Source organism: Myotis lucifugus, unplaced genomic scaffold (assembly GCF_000147115.1).
Source record: "Myotis lucifugus unplaced genomic scaffold, Myoluc2.0 scaffold_690, whole genome shotgun sequence".
Lineage (NCBI taxonomy): Eukaryota > Metazoa > Chordata > Mammalia > Chiroptera > Vespertilionidae > Myotis > Myotis lucifugus.
Genome location: NW_005871738.1, coordinates 52321 through 66532, shown reverse-complemented (window position 1 = coordinate 66532; position 14212 = coordinate 52321).

The window sequence follows — 14212 nt, the reverse complement described above, 5'->3', positions numbered from 1 at the left end:
CAGCCAGGGAGGAACCACGGGAGGGCTCCAGGGCATGTCCAGCCCATCTAGCTCAGTCCCAATCACCAGACCCCAGCAACAAGCTAACCTACCTATTGGAGCGTCTGCCCCCTGGTGGTCAGTGCACATCATTGCGAGTGGTTGAGCAGTCTTAGCATATCATTAGCATACTATGCTTTGATTGGTTGAACAGATGACCCAATGACTGGACACTTAGCATATTAGGCTTTTATTATATAGGATATAGGATTATACTATCACCCCCAGCTCTTTCCACTCAATTTTCTGAAATGCCTGCCCTTTCCTTTGTAAAACAAAACTTTTTGGCCTAGCCAGTTTGGCTCAGTGGATAGAGCATTGGCCTGCAGACCATTCTGGGTTCTATTCTGGTCAAGGGCACGTACCTTGGTTGCAGGGCCCTGGTCAGGCTCGTGGAGGATATTTCTCTCTGTCTCTCCCCCTCCCTTCCACTCTCTCTAAAAATCAATGGGGGGAAAATATCCTCGGGTGAGGATTAACAACATACATGAGACCACACACTGTTTCTGTTTTTCATGTAAAGATAAATTAAGCCAGCTGATGAAAAGAATTCCCATAGAGAGAGAAATCAGGCAAGGATTGGGGTTGAGATGGGGGTTCTCTGTGGTACAAATATTTCACAGTGAACTGATCCTTATCCAGGGACCTGGGCAGGAACTATTTATTCTTCCTTCCACCCTCAAGGGCTTGCATAAAAGTCAAATACATCAAACGGACCTTGAGAATGGTCAAATAGGTAACCCTTTGGAGAAGAACAGGTCTTGAACCTGCTCTCACAACACCCAGCTGCTGGGATCATAGCAGAAATCTTGACTGCACTCACTCACTCACCCATTCATTCAGTTAATATTTACTGAGTCTATTAAGTACCAGATACTTGGGACACAAAGATGGTGAGCTTAGCAGTATGATCTCTGCCCCACAGTTGGCGGGGAAGGAGATTATCAGATAATAAACAGAAATCTAATGTTGGTCTGTGTGCTCAGGCCAGTGCCTGTCTACCACCAGTGAGTGATGGGTTTTAAAATGAGAGTTGGAAATAAATAAATAAAATGAGAGTTGGTAGGAGGAGGAGCACCCTGAAGGATGCCTGAGGGATCTTTGTGATTCTGACCTTGCCTCTTTGGAAGTTAAAGAAAAGAGGCTGCAGGTGGAAAAGAATGAGACTGGAGTTGTTCTGGCCTGGAAGAAAAGACCTACCCACCCTCCATGAGATCTTGTTCAACCTGGGTGCTAGAAAAGTCAGAACATTTCTTAGAAACTGGACCAAGTGAATAGGAACAAGGCTGGGGACAGAACATAGACCTGGCTCGTAGAGGAAGGAAGCTCAACGAGTCAATCACAAATGACTATAGCATGTTGACTATGATAATTCATTTGCTCATTCATTCACTCTCCAGGTGGTCTCAGAAGCCTTGCTCTGTGCCATGCTTTATGGCCAATGGGGGAAAGCCAGGCAACTGTAGAGCAGTGTGATGCAGCCCTTTGTAAGGAATGTGGAGTTGAGTGAGCACCAAGATGGGACCAAACCCAGTCTGGAAGGCTGGTAGGTCTTTTGGCAGTGGAGACCCAGAGCTGAGGAATCAGAAGGATCAGCCCTCAACAGGGTGAGGAAGGATCTGGGAGTTCTGTGGATGAGATAAAGAAACTAGCCGGTTTGGGAGCTGATTTCCACAGCCAGTCGGCCTGGTGGTCAAATCCCTCTAGTGTTAACTACAACAATTAAGGCTTGGCTAGAACAAGACTGCGCACAGAGACCACAAGGGGGTGCACCAAGAAAGCATAAAAGATGCGGAGACAAAAAAACATGACAGAAATGGAGGATATGGAGCTAAGAATCGCAATTTTGAGGGCTTGCCATAAATTTGTGCAGAGCCTCACGAAAACTAATGAGACCCTCGATGCTACGATAAAGAAATTAGAAAGTAAGCATACACGGACTGAAATAAAGAATATTATACCCAATAGCAGACCAGAGGAGCACAAGAATCAAACCAAAGATTCGACAAAAAACACCCAATTGGAAAAGCAAAATGAAAAAAGAATCCGAAAGTGTGAAGATAGTGTAAGGAGCCTCTGGGACAGCTTTAAGCGGACTAATATCAGAGTCATTGGAGTGCCAGAAGATGAGAGACAGCAAGATATTGAAAACCTATTTCAAGAAATAATGGCAGAAAACTTCCCCCACCTGGAGAAAGAAATGGACTTACAGGTCCAAGAAGCGCAGAGAACCCCAAACAAAAGGAATCCAAAGAGGACCACACCAAGACACATCATCATTAAAATGCCAAGAGCAAAAGACAAAGAGAAAATCTTAAAAGCAGCAAGAGAAAGAGGCTCAATTACCTACAAGGGAATACCCATACGACTGTCAGCTGATTTCTCAACAGAAACTTTGCAGGCCAGAAGGGAATGGCAAGAAATATTCAAAGTGCTGAATACCAAGAACCTACAACCAAGATTACTTTATCCAGCAAAGCTATCATTCAGAATTGAAGGTCAGATAAAGAGCTTCACAGATAAGGAAAAACTAAAGGAGTTCATCACCGCCAAACCAGTATTATATGAAATGCTGAAAGGTATCCTTTAAGAAGAGGAAGAAGAAGAAAAAGGTAAAGATACAAATTATGAACAACAAATATGCATCTATCAACAAATGAATCTAAGAATCAAGTGAATAAATAACCTGATGTACAGAATGAACTGGTGATTATAATGAATCAGGGACATAGAAAGGGAATGGACTGACTATTCTTGGGGGAAAAGGGGTGTGGGAGATGCGGGAAGTGACTGGACAAAAATCATGCACCTATGGATGAACTCAGTGGGTGGGGAGTGAGGGTGGAGGGTGGGGTGGGAGCTGGAAGGAGGGGAGTTATGGGGGGAAAAAAGAGGAACAAATGTAATAATCTGAACAATAAAGATTTAAAAAAAAAAAAAGAAACTAGCCGGTTTGGCACAGTGGATAGAGCATCAACCTGCAGACTGAAGAGTCCCAGGTTCAATTCCGACCAAGGGCACATGCCTGGGTTGTGGGCTCGATCCCCAGTAGGGGGTGTGCAGGAGGCAGCTGATCAATGATTCTCTCTCATCATTGATGTTTCTATCTCTCTCTCTCCCTCTCCCTTCCTCTCTGAAATCAATAAAAATATATTTTAAAAAAGAGAAAGAAACAGCCCAGCTGGTGTAGCTCAGTGGTTGAGCATCAATCCATGAACCAGGAGGTCAGCTTTCAATTCCTGGTTAGGGCACATGCCCAGGTTTTGGGCTTGATCCCCAGTGGGGGTCCTGTAGGAGTCAGCTGGTTGATGATTCTCTCTCATCACTGATGTTTATATCTCTCCCTCCTCCCTTCCTCACTCTGAAATCAATAAAAATATATTTTAAAAAAGAAAAGAAACATTAGCTGGGTATCAACCCATCTTGGCTGGTCTAGAACCATAAGAATACCTCAAGATGTAAAAGAGGAGGTGAGGAGCAGGGGACATCTGTGTTCAGAGAAGAAAGATTCAAAGGGCAGGCTGGGCCTCAGCTGTAGGCCTCCAATCCGAGGGGATGCCCTTGCTGCACCTTGTGTGCCTTTCAGAATGGGATCTAGCTTCTCCCGCTGAGGCCATCCCAGTCGCTCCCAGGCTGACCTGGATGGCATCCTTTCTGCCTCATTACCTCTGTGATGACCCCAACCTAGCACTTGTCCCACAGACAACATGTCTGTCTACCCCTCCAGACTATAAACAGTCTTTCCATCCCCAGCACCCACCATAGAGCCGGGCATATGGCCAGTTCTGAGTGTTTATAGAATGAATGAATTGGAGGGAGGAGGCAATCTGAGCAGGAGAAACTACCAAGAACTCAAAAGGAAATCAGGAAGGAAGAGTGTTGTGTCTTCTTAGCACTTCAGGTAGATGGTCTTACTGTGCTGGGGGCTCTCCTAGAGGGAGATGAAAGCTCGCATCATTTATGCATCAGTTTGGTAACAAATGATACATAGTACACCCAGTAATTACTATTTTGTTTTAGATACTTCAGATACATAGTCAAAGTAGTCTTCAGATCAAGAGGAAGTCTACTTGAGAAACCACTACTGGGGAGCCTAATCTATACATGGACCTGATTTAGAGGATGAGGTCTGAAACTGTCCTGATGACATAATTAATTGAGACTTTGGAGGTCTTGGGAAGGGTGTAGTGCGTTTTGCAATGGGAATGAGGTGAACTGCTGGAGAGAGGGCAGACTATGTTACATTGTATTATCCAAAGACTGTCACAGTAATATTTCTCATCTCACATGTTCTTATCCTGTGTGACCTTCCATTCCCCATCAAGAAGTCTGAAGGATCTGGGCAGGCTTGTGGTTGCTTTGACCAAAGCATAGGGTGAAAGTGATGCCATGTGACCTTACAAGGCTGAGTCATAAAGAGTGATGCAGCTTTCACCTTACTGTTTTATTTTTTTAATCCTCACCTGAGGATATTTTTCCATTGATTTTTAGAGAGAGTGGAAGAGAGTGGGAAAGAGAGACATATCCATGTGAGAGAAACACATCGATTGGTCCCTCACCAGGGCCCGAGCAGGGGAGGAGCCTGCAACCGTTGTACGTGCCCTTGACCGGAATCTAACCAGGGACACTTTGGTCCGCAGGCCAACACTCTATCCACTGGGCCAAACAGGCTATTACCTTATATATTTTTTTACACACTTGCACCTGATGCCCTGGACCATCATGCAGGAAATCCAACTACCATATCCAGGCTGTTAGGAAACCGAAGCTACATGGGGAGGCCATGCATAAGGACTCCTGTCAACAGTTCTAGACACGAGGCATTTGAGTTGTCCTTGCTGAGACCATGGGCATTGTGCAGAGACAAGCCAACATCATCAGGCCATTCATGTCCAAATCCTAAGCTACAGGATCCATGAACAAATAAAATAGTTGTATTTTATACACTAAGCTTTGAGGTAGTAACTGGAACAAGTGGACAACTTAAACACCACACTATAAGAATCATTTGACCTTTTGGTTGAAGATTAAAGAGGCTTCCTGAGTCAAGTATGAGTTTCAGTAAAAAAGTTTATGACACACTTTAGCTGCTTAATGGCTTGTAATGGCTTATTTAGTCATTTCTTTGGTTTTAGGATATTAAATCTTATGGCTCCATCTGACTGCACATTAGTTTGTACTGGTTTATTTGTAAACATTCCATTTAATTTGCATTTTGTTCTCCTACTTGATTGAAAATTCAATAAATATAATAATTCTTAAAAAAGAATGTTGTGCTCTGACCAGTTTGGCTCAGTGGATAGAGCGTTGGCCTGCGGACTGAAAGGTCCCAGGTTCGATTCCGGTCAAGGGCATGTACCTTGGTTGCGGGCACATCCCCAGTAGGGAGTGTGCAGGAGGCAGCTGATGGATGTTTCTCTCTCATCGATGTTTCTAACTCTCTATCTCTCTCCCTTCCTCTCTGTAAAAAATCAATAATATATATATATTTTTTAAAAGAATGTTGTAAAACAGTGGGATGGGAGTTTGAAGTTAGAGATTAAAGAATACACTCCTGGCACACTTCAGGAAACAGTCCGGAGGCCTGCGTGCCCTTCCCCCTCCTGTGCTCGCCTCCTCGCCTCCTCGCCTCCTCAGGGTGCTTGGTCCAGCTTAGAATATCTGATTCTTTTGGCACTGGTGCTCTCAATGTCTTTGAAGGGAGGTGGCTGGATGGCTCAGAGACAAGTGGGATTCACCAAATCCTAAACTCTACAAAGGGGGGAGACCAGCCTTAAAGATGTAACTTATACAAGAAGAGGATCCCTCCACTCCCTGGCTTGAGGCCCGAGTCTCCTGCCTATTTACAGAAGAGGGAGTCCCCCCTCCCGCCACCCTGGAGAAAACAGTCCTCCAAGTCAGCCCCACAGTTCATCTGAGCAGTCCATCTTAGGGGCTACCTCGGTTCCCCAGACTGAGCTGTCATGTCAGAGTTTGATTTGAGAGGCCACACAGATCTGCCTGTCCAGAAAAATACCCACCACCCTCACTGCCTTCTGGAGTCTGCCAGGGAAGCCTAAATCCCCACCAATGGCATCAGTCTCTGAGATGATTCAATTCAACCAAGAACCCAGTACTAGTAAATGGCTTCAGACAACCATTCAGGGGCCACTCAATTCAGAACAAGCTTCTGCAGGGATTCAAGGCCTGCCAGAGTTAGGTGCCAACCCACCTGTCCCAGCTGTTCCTGTCCATAGCCCCTGCAGGCCTCCTGTATGTGACATAGTAGTCATGCCTTTCCCACTCCTGGGCCCTCACTGCTTTGTTAACTTTGGCGGTGTCCCTTAGCCTCTCTGAGACCATTTCCTCATCTAAGGGAATAGGGAGATTAACACTTACTAGTACCTTGTAGAGAGCTCACCAACCCTAGGGCTATAAGCCTCATCTGTACTCAGGATCCGAAGGCAGGACTCTAGTTCTGTCTCCTGAGTTGCAGACTCCTGCCTCCAACTGCCTGCTTTGTTAAATTATTTTAAACTGGAGGCCAGTGCATGACATTCGTGCACTATGGGGGGAGGGGGCCTGGGCCCTTTTGCAGTCCAGGAGCCCTCAGGGGATGTCTGGCTGCTCCTAAGTCATCAGCTGGACATCCTTAGTGCTGCTGTGGAGGTGGGCAAGGCTCCTGCCATCAAAGCGGCACTGGCCAGCCATGAGCCAGGCTTCTGGCTGAGCGGAGCTCCCACTGTGGGAGCACACTGACCACCAGGGGGCAGCTCCTGCCTTGAGCGTCTGCCCCCTGGTGGTCAGTGCACATCATAGCAATCTTTGCATATTACCCTTTTATTATATAGGCTTGATCTGAGAGAGAAAGAAAGGGGAAGAGAGGGAGATGAGGTATGGAGAGAGAGAGATTTTTTGTTCCACTTATTTATGTATCCATTGGTTGATTTTTATATGTGCCCTGACCTGAGATCAAACCCACATTGGTGTATGGGACGATGCTCTAACCCAGTGGTTCTCAACCTTCCTAATGCCGCGACCCTTTAATACAGTTCCTCATGTTGTGGTGACCCCCAACCATAAAATTATTTTCGTTGCTACTTCATAACTGTAATTTTGCTACTGTTATGAATCGTAATGTAAATATCTGATATACAGGATGTATTTTCATTGTTACAAATTGAACATAATTAAAGCATAGTGATTAATCACAAAAACAATATGTAATTATATATGTGTTTTCCGATGGTCTTAGGCGACCCCTGTGAAAGGGTCGTTCGACCCCCAAAGGGGTCACGACCCACAGGTTGAGAACCGCTGCTCTAACCAATTGAGCTACTCCACCAGGGCTCCAACTGCTGGCTTGAGCTCTCCTCCTGGGTGTTTCAAACCAAACTCCTGACTATGTTCCTCCTCTAGGGTTTCTCACTGAAGTAAATAGCATCATCATCCAGCAAAGTTCACCTAAGCTAAAAACCCAGGTTTCTTGATTCCTTTTCACACATCCCCACACATCCATTCCACCACCAAGTCCTGCACACACTATTTCCAAAACATACTTCATGCTGGTCTACGTCTCTCCATCCTCACTGCCCCCACACTAACCCATTCTCCCAGCATCTCTGCCTCCCTCCAACTTATTTCCACAGAGTAGCCAAATATTTAAAAAATAAATTAAGTAGGGAAGATTGTGCATGGTGGGGGGGTATATGAGATATTTCTGTATCTTCTGCCCAATTTTGCTATGAACCTAAAAATGCTTTTAAAAAATAAGTTTATCAGGCCACATGACTCACTCCCCCTTTTAAAACCCTTCAAAGACTTCCCATCATGCTTGGAATACATCCATTTGGTGGATCTGGCTCTGCCTACTTTACCCTCCTCCTTATTCACTAAACTTTTCCCTGTAATAAATTCAGGTCTTTGCTGCCTCAGGGCCTTTGCACTAGTTGTTTCATGTGCCTCAAACTCTCTTCCCTCATCCCTTCATTTAGCCGTCTTCTCCTCAGCCTTCAGGTCACAGTTTAAGCTGTGACCCGCATCCTGGCAGTGTCTTCTTGACAGAATAATCTAGATTAACCTCCCACACACACATCCTTCTCTGTCACACCAGTCTGTGCATTTCCTTCAGGGCTTTTATTGTATCTATAATTAGCACATGTAGCTAAACAGATACACTGTCTTGTTTACTAGACTGTGAGTCATATGAGGGCAGGAATCTTGTATGTCTTATTCACCACTATATCCCCAGCACCTTTTATCATACCTGGCACACAGTAGATACTCAGTATATATTTGTTGAAATAAATGAATATGCATATTTTATTGTAAACTATCTGAAATATTTTTAGAAGTCACAGAGTTGCTAACAAGCACTGCAATTACCATTAGTTATTGGTGCACTTGTCTTCCTCACTTCATGGTCAGAAAATGGTACTCAGTAAATGTCAGTGAAATTAGAGAACAGATGATTTAGTATCATGAAAGTTTAGATTTAAAGAGATAGATCTGGTCTGGCCAGTGTGGCTCAGTGGTTGAGAATCCACCCCTGAATCTAGAGGTCCCCAGTTCAATTCCTGGTCAGGGCACATGCTGGGTTTCAGGTTCAATTCCCAGTAAGGGGTGTGCAGGAGACAGCCAATCGATGTTTCTCATCAATGTTTCTCTCTTTCCCTTTCCCTCTCTCTCTAAAATCAATAAAAACATATTAAAAATATAGTTCTGTAGCAGTACTATTTACTAGAACTGTGTTGACGAATATTCCTTATCTGTGCTAATACAGTATCCACTAGCCATTGCTCTTGAAATATAGCTAGTGGTTTCTGTATTGAAATATAGCTAGTGGTTTCTGTATTCTGCTGGTCTGCGTCAGGAAGACCTATCAGGAGGAATGTTTGGGGCCCGGATGGGCAGGGACTCAATGGGAAGACAGAAGGCTGAATCTTGGGTCTTCAGAGCTAATCTAAGAGATTCGAACTTTACCTATGAGTCTCCAATGGGAAGTCACGGAAGAGTTTTAAGCAGAACAGAGTATTTCATTCATAAAGTTTATTTTATTTTTTAACCTTTTTCTTTTGTTAATCCTCACCTGAGGATTTTTTTTTCATTGATTTTTTAGTGAGAGAGGAAAGAAGGGAAGGAAGAGGGGGAGGGGAGAGAGAGAGGCCCTGACCGGGACGGGGGATTGAACCTGCAACTCAGGTACATGAATTTGACTGGGAATTGAACCATTGACCCTTTGATGCTCTGGCAGATACTAACCACTGCGACACACCGGCCAGGGTTCTTACCCTATTCTTATCCCCTTCCTTCCATAGGCAATTGTGCTAGTATATATCTTTTTATTTTTCATGTATTCTGACAAGACATAATTGTTATTTGTGGGAATGTCTTTTTTTTTTAAGTGAAAGACAGTTTATTAGGGAAGCAGTGAGACTGGAAGTGACTACTCCACAGACAAGAGCAGCTGGGAATATGTGTTTTTAAGTAAAATCATTGTATCCCTCATTCTGTTTCTTACTCTTTCTCTAAGCATCTATTTTACCAGAAGTACTTTTTTTTTTTTTACCATAAGTACTTCTAACCGGTTGTTTCTAATTGTGCATAATATTCCATGGTTTACACTCAGCTCACCACATCTGACCTATCACACTCCCAGCGATGGACGCCCAGGATGCCTCCACCTTCCCACCTTCACGCACTCATGCCTGTCTCCTTAGAGACCTGTAAAAGAATCTCTTTAGGTTATGTGCTCAGAAGATGAATTTCTGGGTCCTAGGGAATGTGTATATTTAATGTGCCTAAATATTGCCAGAAAAAAATACATTTTATCAAGATCTTTTGGCTGCCTTCATTCATTCAGCCAAATATTTACTGGTCACTTACTAGATGCCAGGTATCGTTTTAGGTACTGAGAATACAGCAGTGAATAAGACAGACAAGATCCCAAGCTTACATATGAGAAACAAGAAAATATGGACAAGGAAATATCAGGTACTAATAAATATATAGTGAAAATAAAGTAGGCGATAGAACACAATGACTGGGAGGCGCTTTGTGAAAAGTGGATTGGAGGGGTGGAAGGCACTGGAGGTGAGGAAGCCAAGTAGGCAGGAGGCTGTTGCAGTGATGGAGGTGAACGTTGCTGATGGTGTGAACCAGATATGGGGAGCCCTTTACCAAGACAGGGCACCCTGGAGATGTCCAGCTTGCAGTTGGCCATCATGGGTCTGGAGCTCAGGGGTTCTAGGCTGGAGGCATACATTGGGGAGTCCTCTGTGTTTGTGTTGTTTACTGGTTTCCTAGAGCTATGGCAACGAAGTACCACAAACTTGGTACTAAAAACAACAAGAACTCATTCTCACAGTTCTGTAGAAGTCTGAAATCAAAATGCTGGCAGGGCTGTCCTCTCTGAAGCCTCGAAGAGGATCCTTCCTTGCCTCTTCCCGCTTCTAGCAGCCCCAGGCGTTCCTTGGCTTGCAGCTGCAGCACCTCAGTCTTGGCCTCTGTCGTCACACGGCCTTCTCCCTTTGTGCCTGTCTTTCCGTAGCAGTTTCCTCCTCTCAGGACACCAATCATATTGGATTAGGACCTCCTAATGACTCCACCTTAACTTGATTACATCTGCAAAGATCCTATTTCCAAACAAGGTCACATTCACAGGTGCCAGGGGGTAGGACTTCAACATATATTCTTAGGGGACACAATTCTACCCATAACATCTACGGCGGTGGGAGCAGATGAGTCTCCACAGGAGAGGTTACAGAGGCAGAACAGAAGAACTGGGGACTCTGACCTTCAGGAAGGGGCAAGTAAAAGACTGAGGAGCCCACGAAGAAACGGGAGAAGAAAATGGCCTCCAGTTGCATCTGCCACACAGACAGAAATAAGAGCAAAAAAGTGTTCATTGAACTAGGTAATATGACAACTGTCAGAGTCTTTCTTGAATGCCGACTAAGAGAAGCAGCAGAGCCTGCGGAATGCAGACAGTCTTTCAAGAAATTTAGTTTGGGAGGAAAAGCCTGATGTGTGGGAAGAACTAGAGGGGACGCGAGGCCATAAGATGGTGAGGAAGATGGAAAAGCGCAGTCCCAGCACGGCGGGAAGAGCGGATGACTTGGAAGTTGGGCTCTGGAGTTAGGCTGATCTGCATTTGAATCTCAGCTCAGTGTGTTCCACAGTACTGTGAGTTTAGGCTGGTTGCTTCACTTTACTACACCTCAGTTTCTTTATCTGAAAAATGGGATAATTTTCATACTATCCACTTCCCAGGACGGTTGCAATGACTAAAGGCCTCTAATGTGCTTAGAAGTGTATATGGGGCATAGTAAATGCTCAACAAATATTAGCTGTTACTGTGTTTAGGTTAAAAAACAACAAGGTTTCAAGAAGGAGGTGGTAAGTAATATCAGATATGGTCGAGAGGACAAGGAAACGGACGGTGGAGAAACGACCAAGGATTTGGCAGAGTGCTAGCAGAGCCTGGAAACGGGAGGACAGAGGTAGCAGCAGTAAGGAGTAGATGGGAGAAGGTGGAGGCTGTAGGTATGAGAAATAAGAGAACAGGAATTGGATGAGAGAAGAAGTAAAATCTGATTTGAGCTGCAACGAGAAAGTTGGAGGGGAATGTTGCTGGGAGTATTTGGTACCGGGGCAGAGGTGACTCCTTTTATTTTTTTAAATATATTTTTATTCATTTCAGAGAGGGAAGGAGAGGAAGAAAGGGAGAAACATCAATGATGAGAGAGAATCATTGATTGACTGCCTTCTGCACGCCCCCCACTGGAGCTCAAGCCCACAACCCGGCCATGTGTCCTGACTGGGAATCGAACCATGACCTCGTGGTTCACAGGTTGATGCTCAACCACTGAGCCACGCTGGCCAGGCAGTGACCCCTTTTAAACCTTTCAAATATTATCTCAGTTTGATGCCACAAATCTCCGCCTTTGCTATCTTTGCTGTGCTAAGCCTGGACATATCCAGGAACTGCTCTACAAATGGGGAATTGGTACTCAAGAATGATCCCTTGTGGGAATGTGGTGATGAAACTCAGCAAGGAGGAGGGAGGGAGGAAAAAGAGGAGCTGAGAGGTAGGCTTGTCAAGTTCCAGAAGCCCGTGGAGCAACGGGCTACAGAGCGCCTGGTTCAGAGTCTGATAGAAGGTGGGAAGGACACAGGGCTGGAGACACAGGTTTAAGTGTCACAGTAGCAGGGAGTCACCCAAAGCAGGGGAATGGATAAAAACACCTACAGATAGATGGCAGGTGGCAAGAGAAGACAGCCCAGGAAAGAATGAGGCTGGTGAGGAGGGCAAGCCACAAAAGGAGAGGTATAAGAAAGGTTGGGCAGTGGAAGCTACAGAAAGAGCACTTCTCTTGATGGAGTAGAAAGAGAACCAAAAAAACATCCACTGAATGTCTCAATTAAGAAGGGATTGGCCCGGCTGGTTGCAGGTAAATCTTTAAAAAAAAAAATTTAAAATATATTTTATTTATTTATTTATTTTTACAGAGAGGAAGGGAGAGGAATAGAGAGTTAGAAACATCGAGAGAAAAACATCTATCAGCTGCCTCCTGCACACCCCCCACTGGGTATGTGCCCGCACCCAAGGTACATGCCCTTGACCAGAATCGAACCTGGGATCCCTCATTCCGCAGGCTGATGCTCTATCCACTGAGCCAAACCAGTTAGGGCTAAAAAAAAAATTTTTTTTTAAAGAAGGGACTGTAAGACCATTGCTGACGCCATCTCAGTGGAGTGGTAGAGCAGAAACTGGATTTGGGTTGGTGGGGTGTGAAAGAAAGATGAGGGAGTAGCGACAGTAGACACTGCTTTCAGGAAGCTTGGTGTTAAATTAACGGAAATATACAGGGCAATAGCTAAAGCGGCATGGTGGTGTTTGCTTTGTAACAGTGAACAAAGTAGGCGAGACATCTTCAGGTGGCATGAGCAAACGCAAAGAGAGTGACAGAGAAAGGACGCGGCCGTCCTCCGAATGCCTTGGAGTCCTTGTTATCCACAGCACATAATGATATTTAAATACCCAGAACATTCCATCACAAGCCCTCCAGCTGAACAGGGACATTAACTCCCCTGAGCATCTCTGGGTGGCATCTGCTAACTCTTATCCACGGAGGTAGAGAGTAACTGCTGTATGTACGCATGTTGCTTCGTGTCTCAGAGGCCTCAGTGGGAGGGCTTTTCCCTGCAGCACCCCCACCCCTCGTCTCCTAATTTTTAATCTTTTTTGTTTGCTTGTTTTAAATGTATTTTTATTGATTTCAGAGAGGAAGGGAGAGGAAGAAAGAGATAGAAACACCAGTGATGAGAGAGAATCATCAATCGGCTGCCTCCTGCACGTCTCCCACCCGGGATCAAGCCCGCAACCTCTGCATGTGCCCCGACGGGGAATCAACCAGAGACCTCTCGACTCGCGGGTCCATGCGCAGCCACCGCGCCAGAGGCCCGGGCCCTTCTTTTGTCGCCAGGGACACACTGAACCGTCTTGCTTGCCTTCCCCAGCCTCGGTCTTCTGCTTCCGGCATCCCTCGAATTGAATTCAGGGGCGGGCACAGGTGAGTCGGTCCTTAACAGGCTAAAGGAGGGTGATCATTTCTGGATCCTTCTCTGCCTCGCCTCGTGATTTAGTTGTTTTCTCACCTTTTCTCCCTTTTTGTCCATTGTGTCCTGGGAAACAGAATCCTCAATTCCGAAACGGTGGGGTGAGAGGCACCTGATTGAAGGACGGCAAGGAAACCAGTGCCGGCGGCCCCGGGACCGGCCGGGAGAGGGCGCTCCAGGACCGGGACAAGCCGCGGCTGGGGCGCCGAGGCCGGGCCTGGCGTGGGACACCTGGACCCGGGAAGCGCACGTGGGGCCGAGCTGCGCCCGGGGGCACGTGTGCTGTCCCGGCTAAAAATACACGCTGCCCGGCGCGGGCCAGGTCCTCCCCTGGCCGCGGAGGCGCCTGCGGGAGGAGCGACTTCTGGAGCCGCATCATTTCAGGAGGGAGATGGCGGCTCCCGGGGCAGACCTCCGGGGCTCCCGAGAAACCCAGCCTTCTCATCTGTGGAATGGGGGCCATTCATTTATTCAGGAAACATGGAGAGTCTGTCTGTGTTGTGCCTGGCACTGTCCCAGGCGTCAGGCATAACTACGGAATTCTTGCCGCTGTGGAGTTCACAGTCTAGCGTGG